At 50.5% G+C, this 18,843-nt stretch overlaps 2 pseudogenes; both read left to right on the plus strand.

The window, feature by feature from the left end:
• LOC144124002 (protein argonaute-4-like) lies at positions 1-10,009 on the plus strand (annotated as a pseudogene).
• The window catches only part of LOC144124003 (protein argonaute-4-like), a 27,646-nt pseudogene continuing 16,635 nt past the window's right edge, over positions 7,833-18,843 (plus strand).

The raw sequence follows: 18,843 nt of genomic DNA on the forward strand, positions 1-18,843 counted from the left end.
ATGGCACAAGTGAGCACCAGGTCTTGTGAAGCATACAAATACTTATATATAGCTCTTTGTTCATTTGCTGAAATCTTGACTTCTGCAACAGTTCAGTGTAAGTTTCAGTTAATTAAAACGACAAAGCAGAGTTCATATTGCAGTTTTTGTGTGCAGATCAAAGGCACAGGGCCAAAAATTTGGCGCCTTCACTCCTTCAAAGAATGCTTGGTCCTCTCGCTGGCATGTGTTAGAGTGCTTTGAGTGACGCTGCAAACTTGAGGTTGCCTACAGCTGTCACTTTTCCCCGCAGGAATCTCTGAGATATAAATTTTTCGCATTTCTCTCGTAATTCGCGGCATTTTCTCTCGTAATTCGCGGCATTTTACTAGTTAAAGGTAAGAAGGCGTACTGCTATCGATTAAGAGCTCACTGGAGTGGGTTCCGTGCTAGTAGTCCACAGGCGAAAAAGTATCACCGAAACAAAATCGCGAGTTCTCATCCCCAGCGTAGAGACGTGAAAATCTGACCAATGCACTCCATTCGCTCTCCTTACTTTACCGAGATCATTTTGAGCACTCCATATCAACAGCGTGACGCGCAACTCAGATCGTCAGTGTGGAGGAGTTGACTTTTGACTTTTATCGATTAACCGATGTATGGAGGAGTTTACTTTTAGACAGCTAACGCAGAGGTCAGGCTTAGTTTACGCGCGGAATTCGTGCGTAATTCAACCGCCTAACCGACAATTCTGGACAAAGATCTGCAGATCTGCCGTCGGCAGGCTTGCATGTTTTCATTTATGTTATTGCTACCGTCAAAAGCGTTCCCCATTGTTTTTCTATGGCAGTCTGAACAGCTTGATGCCAGCTGGTAAAAAAAAATCGGACTATGACCATTACCTTCAATATTTCCATAAGAGTATTTAAAATTTTCAAATTTTGTTCAAGAATGTTGGACACGAATTGTGCGCTGTGGGAATTTAAACCTTAGCCGCGGACTGCCCCGGCGCGCTCTGCAGGAAATCGAGCGGGCCTTGCCGTCTCACTTCCCGCGCCGGCCTGCTCAAGGCAAACTGGGCCGGCCGATCCAGTTGACCGCCAACCACTTCAGCGTTGAGATCCCTTCCGGTAACGTTTTCCACTACGACGTGGAGATCTGCTCAGAGTCGCGCAAGGAGACCAACAAAGTGCCCGAGAAGCGCAAGTACCGCTGCATCAGCAACAAGATCAACCGCCTGGTCATCGAGTTGCTCGTCAAGAAGTACCGGGTCGACCTGAGTGGCTGCATGCCCGCCTTCGACGGACGCAACAACTTGTACACGCGCCGTGGGCTCAATTTCCGCGAGCGCACCTTCACGGTCGACTTCGAGGAGGACAAGCGGATTCAGAAGTTCATCGTGAAGATCCAGTACGCGGCCACCGTGAATCTGGACGCGCTACACGCGGTCTTCGACAGACGCGTCAGCCACGTTCCCCAGGAGGTCCTCCAAGCCGTGGACATCGTGCTGCGGCACGGACCGTCGATCAAACTCATGCCCGTCGGGTGGTCCTTCTTCAAGCCGTTGGCCCCAGGCGAATACAACACCCTTGGAGGTGGCCGCGAAGTCTGGTTCGGCTACTACACTAGCGTTCGGCCCGCTCAGTGGAAGCCCATGCTCAACGTCGACATTTCGGCCACCGCCTTCTACGAGCCTCTACCCGTGACCGACTTCATGTGCAAACTGTTCAGCGATTGCCGGCGCGAGATGTCGGCCGGAGACTTCAAGAACCTGCGCGACTTCCAGAACGTTCGTCTCAACAAGGAGCTCAAGGGTTTGCGCGTCAAGGTCACCCACCTTGCATACCCTCGCAAGTACAAGGTGGTTCGCGTCACCAAGGAACCAGCCAAGAAGATCTACTTCAAAATGGAAGACGGCACCCGTTGCTCGGTGGCCGACTACTTCCAAAACCGTTACGACCGTCTCAAGTACCCGAACCTGCCCTCCATCGAGACCGGCAGCGCAAACCACCCGGCCTACCTCCCGCTGGAGGTCTGCGTGATCGTCGAAGGGCAGCACTGCAAGAAGAAACTGGACGAGAACCAGACATCCGAGATGATCAAGCGTACGGCCCAGCCACCGGCCAAGCGCTTCAACGAGATCCGCCAGTCGGTGCGGGATCTGGTCAGCAGCAGCGACCAGTGCCTGCGCGAGTTCGGCATCAAAATCAGCACCGAGCCGACGCAGCTCAAGGGCAGGGTGCTCGATCCGCCGTCGCTGGTCTTCGAGAACAACTACATCGTCAAGCCCCGCGAGGGCACCTGGGAACTGCGGGGCCGTCACTTCTACAAGTCGGCCACGCTGACCCGCTAGACACTGCTCAACCTGAGCCAGTTCGCGCAGCGAGACAGCCTCGACAACTTCGTCAAGATGCTCATCCGGGTCGGCCAAGAACTGGGCATGAGCATCGAGAAGCCGCTGGACGTCACCTCGACTGATGCGAACCGCAAGCCCGTGAGGAACATCCTCCTCGAGGAGCAGCGCAAGACCACCAACCTCGAGATGGTCATCATCGTGCTCGCCAAGAACATGAGCTACGCCGATATCAAGCAGGTAGCCGAGACCGAGATCGGGCTGCGCACGCAGTGCGTAATGGACAACAACGTGATCAAGAAGTGCAACGCCGCGCTCCTCACCAACCTCTGCCAGAAGATCAACGCCAAGCTGGGCGGCATCAACAACAGCCTGCTGCCCAAGGAGAAGCCGAAAATCTTCCAGAAGCCGGTTATCATCATCGGAGCGGACGTGACTCACCCGGCGCCTGGGGACAAGCTGAGGCCGTCCATCGCGGCGTGCGTTGGTAGCTTGGACTCTATTCCGTACAAGTTCCACGCCTCCGTTCGCGTCCAGGTGGCAGACTCCGCTGCCACTTCGCGCCTGGAGATCATCAAGGACCTCAAGGACATGATGAAAGACACGCTGAAGGCATTTTATCATCCTACCAGGCACAAGCCGGAGCGCATTATCTTCTACCGGGACGGAGTGAGCGAGGGGCAGTTCATGGAGGTCCGCAACCGCGAGGTAAGTTTCGAATGCGAAATGATTTATCCCCGCATCTTTTTTTGGGTTGGTTATGATTGAAAGGGGCAGCATCATATTGTCTCGCGGATTCTACATCGAACATCATCGACCGCGGTAACTGGCGGGTCTCAATGTAGATAAAAATGCACCACACCACAGCGCTGGACATCACAGCGCTGGTGTTCATCGTACCCGTCTTGCACTGTTGCATTTTTAGCTGTCATGAATTACCTGCAAGCCCGATCAGAGAAGCTTCCAAGTTACTGTGGATTCTACCAGTTTTCCATATACGATACGAATTTACTCACAGCGCCATAACCTTCTCCTAACTTTGTTCGAAAGACGACGATTCGTAGCTGTTTGACTGCGCACGAAATGGTGTTGTCCTGCCCATCCCTTGTGTCAAGCTCCAGAAGCAGTGTTTAATCCATTAGGCGACCAGTTCAGGGCTACAACTTGGCCGTGATCTTGTTTCCAGGTGAGCGCCATCCGACTGGCGTGCCAGGAGCTTTCCCCGTACGAGACGTACGAGCCGGCGCTGACATTCATCGTGGTCCAGAAGCGTCACCACACGCGTTTCATGCCCACCAATGACCGGGACGGGGTTGGCAAGTGCCGCAACGTGCCGCCCGGCACCACCGTAGACTCTGTGGTCACGCACCCGCTCGACTTCGACTTCTACCTCTGCTGCCATTTCGGCATTCACGTGCACAGTAATGGAATGCCGTCTGGGGCCCAGTAGTCGGTACTTTGGTCGCATAAACTCCCTAATGACGCAGAAGCGAACTGAACGTGCTCCGAACTTTTCAGTGCAACATTAAGAAGGCCACTATAGAGGCAGTGACAGGGCGTTTGGGCGCTTCTTACACATTATAAAGCACAGGATGACTGTTAGGTGTGGGCCCGAATAGCAACTGCGCATGGCCTACTTTGATATTTCATTGTGCAACAGCCAGTAAAGGGTTCCCGCAAAATGGGATCTGTTTGGTTTATGGAGGTTTAACGTCCCAAAGCAACTCAGACTATGAGAGACGCCGTAGTGAAGGGCTCCGAAAATTTCGACCACTTGGGCTCTTTAACGTGCGCTGAGATTGCGCAGTACACGAGCTTCTCGAATTTCGCCTCCATCAACGAAATTCGTCCGCCACTGCCGGGACCAGGATGTGTTCCAAAACGGGGACCACAGGATAGTAACAAAATTTTAAGGCACCCAAATTCATCATCATCATGAATATTATCAGCCTAACTATGCCCAGTGCAGGGAAAAGGCCTCTCCTATGTCTCTACAGTTACCCTGTCCTTTGACAGCTGCGGCCACCGTATCCTGGCAAACTTGCCAATCTCATCCGCCCACCTAGCTTTCTGCCGCCCCTTGCTACGCCTCCCTTTTCTTGGAATCAACTCCGTAGCCCTTAAGGACCAGCGGTTGTCTTCCATTTCGCATTACATACCCAGCCCAAGCCCATCTCTTCCTCTTGATTCCTAAGTTAAGACTGCCTAAGTGTTGGCGGGGATGTGACGCGAGGTCTGTCGTCTACAACCAGGAGATCATGCTGCGATTCCGTGGGTTGAACCGGCCCTGTTGTGTCTGTGGTGCAGGGCACGAGCAGGCCGTCGCACTACTACATTTTTTGGGACGACTCGAGCTTTACGGCGGACGACGTGCAGAATCTGAGCTACTACCTCTGCCACACATACGCCCGCTGCGCGCGCAGCGTTAGCATCCCGGCGCCCGTTTACTATGCTCATCTGGCCGCGTACCGGGCCAAGAACCACGTGATGAGCAAGGTGGACGTGTCAAGCTCGAGCAGCGACTCGTTTGGGGGCAGCGCCGACTCCGTCTCAACCAGTCAGTATGTGGAGGCTGTCAAGGTGCTCGAGTCCCTCAAGACCGCCATGTACTTCGTGTGAGGACCAACACTGCTGGGTGAGCGATGTTCAGTACACTGAGCTGTCATGACGTCATTGTACCATACTAAAGTATGGCATGGTGGGTGTGTAGCGTACCAAAGCGGCTCATGGGATATGGGGTATTGTTGTGAAGGGCTCCGCATTGGGCTTGAACACCTGCTGGTTCCATAGCGTGCACTGCGATCGCATGGCACACGGCGGTCTTCCCATAGCCACTGTGCCACCACGGCGGGTCAGTTATAGGAGCTATGTAGGCTATGTGCATAAGAGCAAACGTCTCGCCATGAGGGCTCATTGACAAAAAACTGCGCTATACAGTGCCGCTAAGGAACTTGTCTCTGGCAAAAAAAAACGCGGAACCTAAGGCATGGACAGGCTGGTTGCCCAAAGTTAATGCCATCAATGCTCCTCCATATCCCTAGCATTCTGGCCCATGCGCCTCAAAAAACCGGTCGCGCCATTTCGCGACAGCCGGCGGCGCGTAACTCAATGGCGATGAAAAAATAAAAATTAATACCTCGTCGCGCATAAAAGTTGGAGAATAGCTGTCTCGCCAAGATGTTAAATGCTTCTTAAAGTTTCTTTTAGTAGAGTTTCATCATTATAGCTTACATGCTGCGTTTACCATGCGCAATAAGCTACGACAGCATGGAGTCTATGACGAAGTCCTGAAAAGTACCCACTTCACTTTATCGTTCACCAAAGTTCTAATTTACAATATATCGACAAGCTCTTTGGAGCTTCAGGAAGCGTAATGTCCTACCTTGAAATAAGTATAAAGTATTTTACATTTGAATGAAGCAAAAGATTTCCTACGCTGTTTCTCTATTTGTCATGCAACCTTAGCATTGGCAAGAAACGTGTGGCGCCCTCTCTTGGTGTGTTGGCAAGGCGCACGTCACCGCTGCAGTGTCCCTGCTTTGGTAGTTTGCTTTGGGAGGTTGAGCCGTGCTGCACGCATGCGCACTTTCAAAAGTGCCCCCATCGGAGTGAGGCTATGACCATGGGCTGCTACATAAAATGCTACAAGAAAGCGTGTGCCTTCTATGAGGTATACAGAGAAAATTATAAGGAGAATCTTTTGCTTGACAGGTACATTTTTTATTAAGCGCGTACAGTGACCACACGGGCATAGGTGATAGTGGAATTGCGTGCGCATTAACAGTGCAAAGCAATGAAACTTCAAGGTACTTTGTTCAAGCAGTGAAATGCGTAATTCCCAGACGCTAATACTTAGAGCTCACTCACCGCTACTTGTATATGGGTCTTGCATTGTGCGTTGAAAATATTAAAATAGTGAATTAATGACTACATTTTAACAATTATATTATTAGGCTCAATAGCAGATAGCTCTTCGAAAGTTTTGTCGATGTGGTGAAAGAGCAGCACGGATGCGTTGAAGTGAATGTCGTAAGTGAGAGGCGGCAAACCTGATGCTGCGTTTTATGGCAGTAGGTGATTTGTCCAATGTAACAATTAGTATTGTGGTAGTTCGCAACATTTTTTTCTAGGTTGGTAAAGTGCATCTCGTGATTCGATCGTTCGCCGTCGATAAGGGCTTTGCCACTGCTGTAATCGATGCTAGTTTCGGCAATTATGTAAACCGCTAACGAACACTTCATAGAATGGAATGCTGGGAACTATTCTGAAGAGTGTGCCATCTGTTCGGGATGCAAGTAAATCACTCCGTTACCCAGAGGAGCCATCAAGAGTAAAACGTGAACTATATGTTCTTGATTATAATTTAAATTTGGTGAAGAATGAACGGAAGTATTGTCGGATAACACGAGGTTTCAATGCTTATCCTGCGTTTCTCCAGCGGGGCGGCTGGGCGCTCCATCCAGACTGCTTGTGCAATGTGGCGGTCACATCATTAATTAGCTGACAGGGCGTTACGTGCGTGCGGCCCTGAATATGCAGTGAATTTACCGTGTTGCGAATGTGTGTAACAGCACCTATAGGCACTCTCGGACGAGTGGCGCGAACATATATTTTTTTGCGTATGAGGTGCAAACCAACCCCGTCTTTTTTTGCTGTCGCTCTCCTGTGTACTCCTCGGTATCCTCTCTCTTTGCCTTTAATTCTGCGGGTTGCAGTTCCGGTAGTTGAGAGATTAGATAGCAATCGCCGGGCCAGCAACATTTTTAGCTTTCTTTTTGTATTTCGTCGGTTGTTGCCTCTTAAGCGATTGGCAAACTACTAATTCTCCGACGTGTGGCTCCAGGGAGTTGCACAGACCGCGGGTGTAAGAAGAGGGGTGCCGTTTTCAGGGACGATTAACATCCTCCCGCGACATTTAAATTTGCCTTGATTAGTTTCCACAGCCTATGACAGCAAGCACTCGAACAGGGTATTTTCCATACCACGCCTTAGGCCTTTTTTGTAGGATGACTATCTTTGAAGGGGCAGAGGAGGCGTCCGATAATGGTGGCCGTCTTGTGTGTAGTTTGCATCCCTTCCTTTCTGAGCATACTGGCCAAGGTTTCACTGACACCTTTTGCGTACGAACTGCATGCGCGTTTTTGCCACTGGCGTGTCCTTAGCGTAAGCGTATAGAGTTGTTTGCGTTGCTTCCTTTTCGGTTTTGGATGATATATCGAGTAAAGAATCTTGGGTGTCCATATCTTAGAAATGTTTTCTTTTGTTAATAGTGCAGTGTTTTCTTCAACACTAGGTTAGGTGAAAGACCATTTTCCGAGCACTTCAACTAAAAAAAACCAGGCGCCAGGCTTTGAGCAATCTTGTGCTTGAATTTCACCCTACCCTTCAGACACAATTTTTTGGCAGTGTTTCTCCCACAAAGGCTACGAGAACAAGACCCACTGCTCGCAGCATTAAAACGGATGAAGAGAAGGGGGGGGGGGGGGGGGTGGACGGTAACATGAAGGGCCAAAGATGTGAGCAGATGCATAGGTAGGGAAAAAAAAATTTTTTTCAGGAGCTACACTGGCAGCCGGTTGCAGGGTGGTAAGGGGGAGGAAGAAAAGGACAGTGGAGAGGGGTCTCCTGCTGTGCCTTTGCCTGACTTTCTTTTTTTTCCTCCTTTTACTTTTCCGCGAATCGCGGAGCGCAGACTGTGGTTGCTTGTTGTATGAAAACTAAACATTTCGGCAGATTTCCTGTTTGGTTGGGTTTAAATACTTATATAAACTGCTAGCCTCCAACGAAAACCTTTACATTTAACCCAGCGTTTCGAAGCCGACTCTGCTCCTTCATCAGGGGTGAATGAGGGCAGTGGCTAGCGTCTTTAAGTATGGAGGGGAGGAGGGGGTGAAAGGAACGAAAGCTGTGATGCGAAAGGCGTGGGGGAGTGGGGAAGGGGGTTCAGGCAACACCCTCTTGAGTTCTTTAGAGGGTGTTGCCAGTATCCCCCTCCACCCCCTCCCCTTCATAGCAACAACCACCACCGTCTCTCTTTCAAACCAGGGAGGAAGAATGTAAGAAAAGGAGGAGGAGGAGCTCAACTTATGAGGCACCGTGGTGGTGGCTTTGTGAACTAGCGGCGCATGAACCAGAATCCTGGCCATATGATAATTATGCGATGTTTCGACGGAATTTCGAAAATTCCTGGAAGTAAGGTGACGCGTCTTTGGAGAGGCGTTGCAATCCCTGCGGCGGCCCTTTTCGAATAGTCTACGCTATTTTACCGCGGTAGCAATTACTTTAGCTTCGTACTTCTCCAAAACGACGGCCACGTAGCTGGTTTCCACTTAGTTTTCTCGCTGCGCAATAGCGCAGATGGTTCGAATTGAACGCCGTAGAGATTGTAGCGCCTCGCCAGCTGACGTCGCATTTGCACTGTACTTCCCAGGCACATCGTGTGCTCTTGCGGTTTAGCTGGAAGTATTCGTCACTCTGCAGGGCATCCCCTCTTGCCCTTGGCTAGGAACTCGCCGTTGGCAGCAACCACCAGACTTTACTAAGAAATTTTTATTAGCTAGACAATTGATTTTGAGACTGATGCTCGCGGCTGAGTTCTCTCTGGTTAACGTCTAGTACAACGACATCTTAAGGTATAAAAATTCCTGCATTTATTGCCCTCAGTTAAATCATGGTTGAGACATTCACTTAAACAATTCCGTAAACAACATCAAGTAATGGTGACGGAACGAAATTTTATTGGGTTTTATAGTCGCGTAGAATACTGTAAACAAATTTCCGCGAGTTTTTATATTTCTTAAAAATTAGGCCAAAATGTCGACTTGAAATTGTCTTCAAAAAAGCGCATTGTTCCTACCTTCGGTTCCTGCCTTCGTAGGAAACACATTGAACGCCCTTGCAGTTGAGCGTTACTCTGATTTTATTTCCGAAATACCTGGCCTGGGTTATGTAGGAAAGTCTTTCCACCCCTTCAATTCACGGTAAATTTCAGCGAGTCTTGCAACTTTTATCAGCTTCATCCATTTTGCTGTAAGGTCCAGCATTACGCTCACTAGAGTATGCCCTGCTACAATGCTTGTGTGGGCGCTTAATACAAGCATATGAAACACTCTCGTGGAATAGGTGAGGGCCTGCCTCTTGCGCTTGGTGAAAGCTCGTGAATATTAACGCGATATAGTTAAAATCAGGCCCCTTTCTCCAGAAAATCTGGTATTTGCGTTGTCGGCGTCGGCGCCATGAGAGAAAAAAACTCACGGGCATGGCTCTGGCAGGTGGTCTCGAGAGAGCAATGGGTTGGAGGCTGGTGGGCCACCTAGGTGACGGTAAGGGGTACGCTATCGCGTCATACCTTTAAGGCGGATATTGTGTCCCTCCAATTTTTCTTAGCGGTGAATGAATAAAATCCGCGAGTATTGAAACATGTAACATCTTTCCTGGGCTCATTTGATCATGTACAGATCACGAGAATGTCTTTCGACGTAGTTGTGTGCAGCATTCGTGTGCATGTCTTATGTTATTCGTATGTCCGCACTAATGTTTTGTGACCGCTTTAGTTGGCGATGCTCCCTGCGCGGGAAGCTGTGTTGTCAGCGTGCAAGCTGGCAATTTGAATCAGTGGCATAACTCTATGCTTGCATGTTTTTTTTTCAGGTCTTCAGCAGCAGGGCTGACTGGCCACACACTTTCTTTTTTTTTTTGTGTGTGCAGTGACATTCAAGAATACTTGATGCTCTTTTAAGACCAAAATACCGCTACTGCATTCCTCGCTCCTCAACCCGGTACGGAAAGCGCACACGCCATTACTATGTACCTGCCTGTTTCAATAGCTTGCCACCTACTGTACTCCGCATGAAAACTAAGTACACCCTGAAAAAAACTTTGCGGTATGTCTCCGCGCTGCTTCCTGCCCCGTAGTTATTTCATCTATTTACTGTATTAATTTAAATTACTGTAATCTCTCTTGATGTTGTAATAGTTATATATTTGTTTCACTATGTTTGGTGACCTTTTTCTTTTTTGCAAAGTTCATTGCAACGTCTCTATTTTCCTTTGTTTTGCCAACGTTCGCTGTCTGCCAGGCGCTGCCACTCAAGCCCTTTGAGGCTTTGGTAGGCCTGATTTATGTTGTCTGGCAATTGACATGAATAAAAGTTCTATCTATCTATCTATCTATCTATCTATCTATCTATCTATCTATCTATCTATCTATCTATCTATCTATCTATCTATCTATCTATCTATCTATCTATCTATCTATCTATCTATCTATCTATCTATCTATCTATCTATCTATCTATCTATCTATCTATCTATCTATCTATCTATCTATCTATCTATCTATCTATCTATCTATCTATCTATCTATCTATCTATCTATCTATCTATCTATCTTTGTTGTTTTTGTTTGAACTTTCAAATAAAGTGACATCTGCTTGTTGCATCACTGCGTTGTTTTATTCTCAAATTAATGACAGTAAATGAAATGACTCCAGTTCGGGTGAGCGATAGGGACAGGGAGTAACAGTATGTAAATAATGGAGTAATCATTCAGCATCATCTGTAGCCATATGGCTGCTCTTGTGTGGATGCTAATAGGCAAATTGCCTAGACAGCTGCTACGCCATTTCCTTTCCTCAAAACCAACCTTACTACACCGTTCCTACAAACTCCGTTCTCTTCCCCCCACCCTTCCCTGCTGTCCTGGTCTAGGTTAGCTCTGAACACCGGATGTTTCTTCATAAACAGCGGGGTTCCATGGTTTCATTACTTTTTAGCCGGAAGGATGCGCTTGGGTGGATACTAATGTGCGATTAAACCTTCAAAACCTTACTCCACCTTTGGGAATTGGGCCTGCAACTATGTACAACCTCTGTCAAGGCTGTTGCTTTTCAGCAGTTTACAAAGGTCTGTTGTAGCACAAGTCCCCATACAAAAACGTCCTATGGGCATCTATGGAAAAAGCTATGTCCGTCTATGGAATTTTATGAACGACTATAAGCACCTACAGAGGTGCTTATTGCTAGCTGTTGAAAAATCTATGCCACTAAAGCTATAGCTTTGGAACCATACAACTGTCTTCAGCTCTCTATAGAAAAATATATCAGCCTGTATATACAGCTATAGATAGAAATAGAAAAGGTTTAGAGCTATTTGGGCCAAATGTCTATAGCCGGCCATAGGACATTTTTGTATGGGTCCACACGTTATGTGCTGCTCCCGCTTCCTCCAGGTAAGTGATCTACGTGCACAATATTGCTACGTGGCCCGAAGTCTAGGCAGGCAGACGGACGACCGGAGCACAGGGCACAGAGAACACTGAGCGGATAGCGCGCACACACCGGGCACTTCCTCCACGTCGTCTTTACGAAGATTATCCGTTGCGCGGCCTCCCGGTCGAAAAGGCACCGTCCCGGTGTACATCAGGGCAGTGAATGGGATTGCGAGACATATCGCAATATCAGGCTCATGCTGAGAGGACCTGGCACCGAGGAAGGCCGGAGCGATCTCATAAGTGTCTGCGGTGACTTGGCGCAGCACACGGTACGGTCTGATACAGCAGGACAGAAGTTTTTCAGAGAGCCCCACGCGGCGAGATGGCGAGGTAGCCAGGGGAGAAGGAGACCGCACGGTGAGGGCGGTTTTAGACTTCCTGCTGAGAGCTCTGGGAAGCGAGTAGCCGGGAAGCAAGTAGCAGTAGAAGTGGGGAGCAGCGTCTCCAGAGGCAGTAGGGGCTCGCGGCCGTACAAAAAATAAAAAGGGGAGCAGCCGGCAGTGTCATATGGCGGGAGAATTGTAGGCGAAGGTCACATAGGGTAGAGCGATATCCAAGTCGCGGTAGTCCGGAGAAACGTACATAGCCAACGTTTTGGTGAGTGCGGTTGAGGCGTTCTGTGAGGCCGTTTGTCTGCGGGTGGTAGGCAGTGGTGAGCTTATGGTTTGTAGTGCACGGCCGAAGAATGTCCGCGACAACTCTGGACATGAAGCATCCGCCTCGGTCGGTAAGAAGTTGACGGGAAGCACCATAATGTAGGATGTGGTCAGTCAAAAGAAAATCGGCAACATCAATAGCAGTACTGGTAGGAAGTGCCTGCGTGATTGCGTAACGAGTAGTGTGTCTGTGGCAACAGTTACCCATCTGTTACCCGAGGTGGATTGCGGAAACGTTCCCAAAAGGTCTAAGCCGAGGCGTTGGAATGGTTCGGGTGGGACGTCAATCGGCAGAAGCAGACCGGCCGACAGAGTGGTGGGGCGTTTCCGGCGCTGGCACTCCTCGCAGGCAGCAACATAGGGGCGTACACAGAGGTAGAGGCGGGGCCAAAAGAATCGACGACGCACGCGGTCGTAAGTACGGGAGACACCCAAGTGGCCAGCAGTGGGGAGATCATGCAGCTCTCGGAGGACAGCAGTGCGGAGGTGTTTGGGCACAACGAGGAGGAGGTCAGGGCCAGCTTGGTTAAGGCTCCTACGGTATAAAACTCCATCACGGAGCACAAAGCGGCGCGTCGGAGGGTCTAATAGGGTGGTATGGAGGTGGGCGATAATTGAGCGCAGCACGGCATCGTGGCGCTGTTCTTCGGCCATGTTGGCGAGGGCAGAGGGAGAGCACAGGGCGTCCTCGCTGTCAGTGCCAGGATTGTCACACGGGCGAACAGGGTAACGGGAAAGGCAGTCAGCATCGGCGTGCAAGCGACCAGACTTGTAGAATACACAGTAATCGTACTGCTGCAGGCTCAGTGCCCAAGGCGGAAAATCTTCAAGCGCCGACCAATCGTTAAAAAGGATGACGTTTCGGCCCCGGCTTACGGGGGCCTTGTTCATAATGAAAGAAAGACAGGAGTGAAGGTAGGTTATATAGGTTTCATGGTATGACGCAAGCAGCGGAAGTATATCGTGGGTAGATTGCCTTCGTTGCGATTGAGCGTGTTTGCCGTCGTCTGAATATAAAAAGATTCTAGGTAAAGCCTTGTCGTCTTGCGCTTTTCTTTTCCGATCCGCCATGAACATACCCGACCAGACGGGTTTCCGTCGAACCCTGGATTTCAGCTCAGTGCCCAACGACCTAGCCGTCCTGTAGGGTCTTTCAAGGAAGAGACCCTGCACAACGCATGATGGTCAGTGACAACTGTAAAGTAGCGGCCGTATAAATATGGGCGGAATTTCCCAACCGCCCAGACAAGGGCTAAGCACTCACGTTCCGTAATTGAGTAATTGCGCTCCAGGGCTGAGAGGAGGCGGCTGGCGTAGGCGATGACACGGTGCTGTCTGGATTGCCTCTGAGAGAGGATTGAGCTGATGCCGTAGCCCCTAGCGTCAGTGCGGACTTCAGTGGGAGCGGTCACACCGAAGTGTGCCAGAACTTGCGTGGTAGTAAGCTTCAATATCAGGGTGGAAAACACTTGTACTTGGTCGGGACCCCAGATGAAGGTGGCGTCCTTTTTCAGGACGTCGGTGAGGCGGCTAGCGATGTCGGCGAAGCCTTCAACAATTTGACGAAAGTAGGAGCACAGCCCTAAGAGGCTTCGGACGTCGTTACAGGAACGTGGCTGGGGAAATTCTGACGGCTCGGTTCCTATCAGGGTCAGGGTGGACCCCCGTGTTGTCGACCACATAACCCAAGATGGCGAGCTGACGGCGCGCGAAACGGCACTTAGACGAGTTGAGGTGCAGGCCGGAACTTGAGTAAAGAGGGAAATGATTTGGGAAAGGTCAGCGAGGTGAGAGGAAAACGTGGGCGAAAAGACAATGACTCATCGAGATAGCACAGGCAGGTGGACCACATAAAGCCTTGCAAAAGGGCATCCATCATGCGTTCGAATGTTGCTGACCCGTTGCATAATCCGAAAGGCATAACTTTAAATTGATAAATGCCATCAGGGGTCACAAAGGCGGTCTTCTCACGGTATTGGTCATCTACAACAATTTGCCAGTAGCCCGAGCGAAGATCTATGGATGAGAAGAATTTGGCACCATGGAGACAATCAAGTGCGTCATCGGTGCGCGGCGGGGGGTGCACGTCCTTTATAGTGATTTTATTCAAGTGGCGATAATCAATGAGAAAACTCCAGGAGCCGTCCTTCTTCGTGACAAGTACGACGGGTGAGGCCCAGGGACAGTGTTAGGGTTCGATAATGTTTTTCCCTAGCATTTCAGTAACTCCCGCATTGATTACCTAGAGACCGGGTAGAGATCCGGTAGGGGCGGCGGCGGATGGGAGGGGCATCGCCGGTTTCAATGCGGTGCCTGACGGCGAGAGTTTGACCCAGCATGGTGTTGTTCACATGAAAATCAAAAATATCCGAAAAATACACGAGAAGGGCACGAAGCTGGGCAATTTGGTCGGGACGGAGGTCGGTAGCCATCATGGTCGTGAAGGCGTCTGTCGACAGAGGAGACTGCCGGCGCGTGGAGGCGGTGTCTTGAACAGGGGTGGCGGCCAACGTAGCGACCTGGCAAAGAGCGATAGGGGATAGCGTAGCCACGCAGATGCCGGACTGGAGCACTTAAGAAGAGACGCCGAAGTTGAGGGAATGCAGCGAGAGGGCGTTGGCTTAGACGATGGCGATGGTATGAGGTAGGGCGACGTTACGGGTCAGCAAGAGGTCAAGATTGGGAGTAACGAGATAGTCGCCATCAGTAACTGGGCGAGTTGGGGTCAGTGTCACGAAAGAGGCGGTTCGGGATGACAGGCGAGAGTATTTGGCACTGAACAGTCGCAGTGATACATCGACTGGTTCTGAATCCAGCAGTGGAAGTTCGAGGTGTAGGACACCCTCCGAGCATTCAATAAAGGCGGAATGTTCAGTCAAAAAAATCCAAGCCGAGGATAAGGTCATGCGCACCAGTGGTCAGCACGGTGAACTGAACCGGTACACTCTGGCCGGCAATAGTAACCTGCACGGTACACATACCGTCCACAGCAGGTGTGGCGCCATCTGCGATACGCACACGGGACATGCCAGGCGTGAGGACTTTGCGGAGGCGACGGCGGAGGGCAGCACTCATCACTGATACATGGGCACCGGTTTCAGTCAGGGCGCGCACAGTAACACGGTCGATAGTGACGTCCAGGAGATTAGGTCGAGTGGTCGAGAGACGATTTGTGTATTGTATGGTATTGTAGTGTATTGGGATTCTATATGGCGCATAAGCTACTCAGGCTATCATGCGCGAAACACATGGTATAATTTATTTCAAGAATTGGGTGTCCTCGGTGAAAGTCCTTGTCCGGACAAGGACTCCGAGGAGCCCAACTAATCAAATGTATACCTCAGCCGCCTTCTCAGGCCTGATAAAATGAATGAGGTGTATCGTAAAATGCGTCAAAGCATAGGGTAAGAATTTTTAGAAATAACAGTTCTGTGATATTATATTTTGTTTAAAATCGCTGCGTCTTTCAGAAAACTCAAAACAGATGAAATTCTTACAGATGGATTATCTCCTAAAAGTAAATTGGGGTGGAAGGGAATGCGTTCATTGTAAAATACGGTAAATATTTTTTTTTCCTTTGCCGCTCGAGTAGTGTGCACGAGAATAGCACGCGATTTATTGTGAGCTCATCTCCACATTTCTCACATAAAGGTCTGTCTTGTTTTGTCATTAGAAAGTTATGTTAGGTGTGTGTGTCCATTATGGAGACGGCATAAAATAACTTCGATGAAACGTTTTTGCTGTGAGCATGACTTCCATTATTCTATTAAGGGTTTTACTAAGTGTAGCTTATTATTTCTTTCAGTGTTCCATTGGGACTGTCATACCTGATTTTACACTGTACCAGCTTCATGCCATCTTTGTATGGAATGTTCACGTTCTTTATTTCTTTGTTCCGAGCTTTTGCAGCACATGCATCCGCCTTCTCATTGCCTGTGATTCCGATGTGGCTTGACACCCAGCAAAATTTTGTCTTTTACCTGTGTTTTAGCTCTTCTTATGTTATGAATGATGTCACCGATTAGTGGTCTAACTGTATTTTATGGTGAAGAGAGGTGAGTACGCTCAGAGAATCAGTGTAAATGATGCTATTCACAATGTGCTCATTTATAATTTTTTCTACAGCTCAGAGACTGCGTAACACTCTGCCTTGAAAATGGAGGCGTACTTAGGCAGCCGTATTGTTTTTCTCAATTATTTTGAACCGCAGCACTTGCGACGTAGTGTGGAGATTTTGATCCATCAGTATAAAATGCCGTATATTCCCTGCATTATTCGTTTACGGTTAAGTATTCTTGTAATATTGCCACAGTACCAAGCAATCCAGTGGCGCCATACCGCGGCCGAACTGTTTTAGATGGGATTTTTGTCATGCCTTGCGCACTCGAATGGCTAGGAGATTCGTATTCTTCGCGCACGCCGGAAACCACGGAAACGAGGCCGCCAACGCACAAGCTCGAGTTAAAGCCGGCCGAGCTGTAGACGGTCCGAACCCGGAGGCAACCGGTGAAGCGCTAACCTCCTATCACGATCACACCACCCATTTTAGACTCGCACGTAGGCAGTTCCCGCCGCCGCCCCCCTCACTGTCAAGGGAGCAGCAGGTGGCGTGGAGAAGACTACAAACCGACTCTTTCCCCAACCCAAATGTGTACTCGCACATATTACAACCTCCAGCCCTAACTGCCGCTTCTGCGGTGCAAAAGCTACTTTAGACCACATAATCTGGGACTGTAAAGCACATCCCCCACCCCCAGATCTCATGGCTGCTCCCTCACCTGACGCGTGGCTTTCAGTAAAGGTCAGCGACGACCGAGGCACTCAAGTCAAGGCTGTCGAATGGGCCTGTGCGGTACGAGACCTACATGGCCTGGACCTCACTTACTGACCACGAATCTACACTTTCTTTCAATAAAGTTTTTCCTCACTCATTCACTCCCAGCACGTCTAATTAAACCTGGTTTGAGTGTTTCGCCCGTTTGTCGGTGACATATTTGGTGGAACCGCTGGGTAACGGTCCATGTACGCTTACCTGGAGGACACTCTTGACGTCAGTTCTCAACGCGTGGCTACAACACCAGTCCGCAAGGCCTGCCGCCGCCTGCGAGGCCTACAGCCAGAGTTCGGACAACTCGCAAGACAAGCAAGGGCCATGACGTCCGCTACGGCTAGCCAGACAAGTCAGCCTTCCGGGAATGCCCCGCCATTCGTCCTTCACACGCCTCGGTCGCCCCCATCATTCCACGGTGAGAGGTTTGAGGACGTCGAAGACTGGTTGGCCAGCTTTGACCGAGTGGCGGGTTTCAATGGGTGGGACGGCGAGCGCAAGCTGCGCAACGTCTACTTTGCGCTGTAGGACTCGGCCAAAACGTGGTTTGAGAACCACGAAGCTTCCTTTACCACCTGGGAGGCTTTTCGTCGAGAGCTGCTAGCGACATTTACCAGCAGCGAAAGAAAAGAGACGGCTGAAATCGCCCTGCGCTCAAGATAACAGCAGCCGAATGAGAGCGTCGCGATGTTCATAGAGGACATGACGCGACTGTTCAATCGGGCCGACCCGGCTATGCCTGAAGCCCAGAAGCTACGCCACTTAATGCGTGGCTTAAAAGAGCAGCTATTTGCCGGAATGGTCCGTGACCCGCCACGAACAGTGTCCGGCTTCACCAAGGAGGCAATGGGTATCGAGCGCTCTCTGCAGGAACGAGGCGCCCACTACGGACGTAAGGCTATACTGTAGCAGCCGCTTCCCAGTACACGCCTACGTCGCTGCCCGCCGAGGATCTTCGGGAGCTTGTAAGAACCCTTGTGCGCGAGGAACTGGCGAAACTTCGCTTTGAAGTTCCACAGGTCAGCATCGCTGCCGTAACGGACGTGGTCCGCGAATAAATCCGACGAGTTGTGCAGCCGACCAACAGCTCCACACCCGGCGCCCTCCGTTATGACGTAGAGCGAGGTGCTACGAAGTCCCGGGCCAGCGATGCGAGCCTTTTCCCCCGTCTCTCCTGTGCCATACCTGCAGGAGCCAGTCGCAACTGTACCATCCGTGCAGCAGGAGTTCAGGCCACCCGTGAGCAAAGCGCACGTTTGGCGTACGCCAAACAATCGGCCGCTCTGTTACCTCTGCGGGGAGCCCGGCCACATCCTCCGCCACTGCCCTTACCGCAGAATGGGTTTAAAGGGTTTTTCACCTGACGCACCTCGACCACGCTACGGTGAAAGACCACGGGATATCGAACAGTACTTGGCTGATAACGTGCAATATTCGACCTCGAAGCGACGCCAGTCCCGATCGCCATCCCCTAGGCGGTTCTCTTCACCCGGCCGCCCGTCATCCTCTGGCCAGCTCAGAGGCACGTCCCCACGTGGGGAAAACTGAAGACGGCGTCCTCCGGGGGTAGGGCTGCCGCTACAGGACCGAGTCAAGAGCCTCCACCCGATGATTCGCCGCGACGCTCCGACCGACGACGACCTGAACCGACGACCTCGACGACGCGCTCCGACCGACTGGTCTCCGCCGAAATGCCGGTATCCGCCGACAACCACGACGTTAGCGCACTCGTGGATACCGGCGCCGATTTTTCTGT

This window comes from Amblyomma americanum, chromosome 3, assembly GCF_052857255.1.
Source record: "Amblyomma americanum isolate KBUSLIRL-KWMA chromosome 3, ASM5285725v1, whole genome shotgun sequence".
NCBI classification, from domain to species: domain Eukaryota; kingdom Metazoa; phylum Arthropoda; class Arachnida; order Ixodida; family Ixodidae; genus Amblyomma; species Amblyomma americanum.